The sequence below is a fragment of the Sceloporus undulatus genome, chromosome 1 (assembly GCF_019175285.1).
Source record: "Sceloporus undulatus isolate JIND9_A2432 ecotype Alabama chromosome 1, SceUnd_v1.1, whole genome shotgun sequence".
Taxonomy (NCBI): domain Eukaryota; kingdom Metazoa; phylum Chordata; class Lepidosauria; order Squamata; family Phrynosomatidae; genus Sceloporus; species Sceloporus undulatus.
In genome coordinates this window covers 354,414,221-354,418,382 of record NC_056522.1, presented here as the reverse complement: position 1 = coordinate 354,418,382, position 4,162 = coordinate 354,414,221, and the positions used below count along the sequence as shown (strand labels likewise).

The 4,162-nt window shown below is 41.0% G+C and overlaps 1 pseudogene; it reads left to right on the top strand.

Moving 5' to 3' along the window:
* The first annotated feature begins 2,312 nt into the window (after positions 1-2,312).
* Positions 2,313-4,162, top strand: part of LOC121927070 — a 7,787-nt pseudogene continuing 5,937 nt past the window's right edge.

The following is a 4,162-nucleotide window of genomic DNA, read 5'->3' as shown; positions in this document are numbered from 1 at the left end:
TGTGGGTTCCTGACATCATCACAAGAGGTTATGCCATCAGTTTCTTGAAGTGTCCGCCCTCAGGCATTTTTTGTAACCACACCTGACTCATCCACATTACTTCAGGAGATGGACACTCCTGCAAAAAGGGGCAATTGAACCTGTGCCTCCTCCTCAACTTTATAGGAATTTTGTTCCTGGATTCAATGTGGGAGGTTGTGTGGAGATGCCTTCCTGTTTCATTGTGAAGGAGTCACCATGTATGCTTTTCCTCCCTTCCCTCTTCTCACAAAGGAAACACTCAAGCTCTGCTGAGATAGAGTGACTTACATCCTGATCATGCAGTCGTGGCCCTAGAAACCATGTTGTGCCTCTCTTCTGTGCTTCTCTCAAGGAGTCTATGCTCGACTTCCATGTAGATCAGATCTCCTCATCCTGTACTGAGGCAAAGTCAGGCACCCCAACACCCTAAACCTTCCAGTGTAGAGGATTGTTCACTAGCCTCCTTGCCGGTTGCTGTCAGGGACATTATTACTGCCACTCATTGACCTTTTTCAAGATTTCTTCAAGATTTCTTGAACCCCCTTCACATTTCTCCTTTGAAAACCAGGGATGCCAGGCTTTGCTTTCAATATAGCATACAAGAACAATGGGGGGGGGGGGGTAGTTCACTTCCAACTGGGAAGGATAACAAAAGATTTTGCTAATTTCTGATTACTTTTTTCCTTTTTTTTTCCTTTTTTTATGTATTTTGTCTCTTTTCATGAAAATTTCCTGAAGCTCTCTGTGTGTGTGAAATTTCTTGGTGGGCTCTTCTTGGTGGGGTTGTACAAAATAAGTTTTGAGCAATATACAATAATCTTGACTGTTTCTATTATTGGCAGAAAAATACTTTTTTTGTTTTTGTGTTTGTTTTTGTGCACAATTTTTGTGTGTGTCTGCTGACCGTTTCTTCAAGGAGGTGTCTTGAATGTCAAGACTTAAGATACCCCTTTCCACTGAAAATGAGAAAATTTGTGAACATTTATTACACCCGTAGAAGAGATACACAAACAACATGATTGGCATTGATACCAGTTGGTTCAGTTGCATAACTGATGAATTTGTGCCCAGGTTGCCTTACAACTTCACCATCTTCCTCCATTTCTTTCTACCACATCTCTTCCAGGTCAGTTTATTTTCTGAAAATACTTTATTACCTCACCATCCCTGAGCCATTCTGTGCCATACTGAGTGCTGGGGTTATTATCCCAGCAGTCATCCTGCATGAGAAGAGTGCAGAGTATTATGGGAATGCTAACCTGCTAGGACAACTGTCAGCAATGCAGTGGGCAAGATATGGATGTCCATCCTTGGAATGTTTGTATAGTTATGGAAGGTCCATTTCCTCTCCCATTTTGTGCCCCCACTGAGTGGCATCACTGGGGGTGCTGTCACCTGGTACAATTACTCATGGTGTCATCCCTCCATTGACCTCCTCCCATACCACTCCATATAGAATCCTTAGTAATTTTGTTTTGTACTAATGTTACTCATAGATCATAATTCTCAACTATCACTGAATGTAATTGCAATAGTTGTGACATAAATAATTAGCAAAATTAAAATTATATCTTTAAATGAAAGTATCATGTGCACAGTGTGAATGTATTTACAAGTACATAGTTTCATGTGGTTAAAGTAAACATTTTGTAAGATGTGATTTTTTTTAAAAAAATTAAAGAATATTTTTTAAACGGAGGCCTTTCTCTTCCCACTCAGCCTTGGCCTACTTACACATTCTCTTCCACTCAGCTTCAGTGTCTTAAAGGGTTGCAGAGAATGCCACCACCTATTTCTGCCAAAAGGCAGACGTTTGGGGAGCACTCCAGATCCAATGGTTAGCAGTGGTACTCCTTGCATACCTCCCAATTGTCCTGATTTGGCAGGAGCAGTTCCAATTAATCCTGTGTTGTCCAACTTTTTCAGCTACTTTTAAAATGTCCCAGTTTCTTCACCTTTCCTCCTTTGTCCTCAGCTTATTTCAGGTGCTGCAAAGAGAATTGAAAATGCAAAACAGTTTGCACTCAATTAATTCAACTGAGGTGGGAGAGGAGATGAAGGGCAGAATCTTGCCCTTCCCAGTAGCTTTAATTTAAATCAAACTACAGCAGCCTCTCCTAGCTTGTGAATCTTCTTTCATTAATAGCTTATGCCATCTTGACCACATTCTGATGTTGTGTAGCCACATGTGACATTGGGGAAATGTAAGAGGGTATGCCTTTGATTTCTCAGAGACAAGAGTTTAAGAAGGCTACTTTTTAAGACTACAGCACCCAGAATGCACAACCAGCATGGTCTCCAGCCAGCATGGCCAAGGTGAGCTATAGCCTCGAAACAACAACAACATTTCCAAAATGCTGCTCAAAAGGACTGGGGTGTGTGAAGAAGGAACTCAGATGGCTACACACAATACTCACCACCAGAATAAAAGGTCTAGTTGAACTTAATCTTCCTCTTCTCAGACTTAGCCACCCCACCTGAACAGTCTTGTGTTGAAAGAGGCATGCCATCTGATTTTCTCAAACATAGCTATACTCTAATCCCAGCATGGATAGAAAACCTCAAACCATATGTTACATTGCATGTTTAAATATGCGTTGAACTGTGTACTCACACTCTTCCTTGAAGAAGCAGCCATGTGCGATCCTGGTTTGGGTCATGACATGGGAGGCAGTTAAATCTTTTCCTCTCAACTGCATTTTCTTGCCAAAAATTGCACTCTTTCCCAAGCTGCTATTCCCTCTACCTCCCATTTGCTGTTAACTGAGAACAGCACCTCATAGAGTCATAGAATCATAGAGTTGGAAGAGACCACTAGGGCCAAACAGTCCAACCCCCTGCCATGCAGGAAATCCAAATCAAAGCATCCCCGACAGATGGCCATCCAGCCTCTGTTTAAAGACCTCCAAGGAAGGAGACTCTATCACCTTCCGAGGAAGTGCATTCCATTGTCGAACAGCCCTTACTGTCAGGAAGTTCCTCCTAATGTTCTCAATCAACATTGCAAATAATCTGAAATGCACAACACTTTTGAATTTTGCACTGATCTTGTTGCAACAGGACTCTTTGAATGTCCATTGATCGTTGACATCCTACTAATTTTTTAACGACATAATAGATGGTATGAAAACAGTTGACCACTGTCCGATACTAATACCATGCAAGTCAGTTATTAATACATCAAACAAAATTGTTGAATGCCATCCTTCAATACTATACCATTACTTATCATTACTTAAAAATCTCAAAAGATATCTACAGCCCTATAAATGATGATGATGATGATTGATGATGATGATGATGATGATGAGTGATGTGAGGTAGTTGCTGCTATATTGTTCAGTAGATCTGGGTACCAAATAATTAGTGGTTATTTAATTTAATGACTTGCAGTGTTTGGTACAAGAAAAAATCCTTTAATTTCCTAATCTCTTTTTAATCCATTGATATGATTTCAGGGAGTAAAATCACTTTTCTTGCCAGTGAAGATTTGCTTTAAAATTACGTTGTATAAGAAGAATTTGTTCTTCTCATTGGGCACCTGTAAAGTCCATATATGTGTGTGGGACGAAATTTATTTTTCTTAATCATCAAAATGGCCAAGATGGCATGACCTCATCTTCAAAAGCATGGCACTCATACCTGCCCTGAGGCGCTACTTATCTCTCCCCTGCTTTTGGTACTATAGTTCATTGGAAACTTGAACTGGTGAATTGGGCCAGTACAGACAGGCCAAAATAAAGCTTGGGATCACTTTGGAGTTGCTGTTTAATGTTGCCATGCGTCCAGAGTCCGGTGCCAAGGCCACCTCAGTATAAGGAATGGAGCTGCTTTGGTGGGCTTCCAGACTTTAGGATGATGCATATTTGAACAGCATTCCCAAGTGACCCAAAGCAGCTTTATTGGGCCGTCTGTACAGGCCTAGTTACCCAACTAACCACCTCCCAAATAGAATATACACACAGTTGGCACTGGACTATATTGAATTTAACTGCTAGTATGGTTTTGAAACTAGATTTGTTTGTTCATGGGGAATCACATGGGTCAAGGAGAAGGAACGTGGGAGGAGACAATAGAGGAAAAACTGGGATGGTGGAGAAAATGGCTATGTATATTTCCTATAACTGGGTAAGTCCACCCC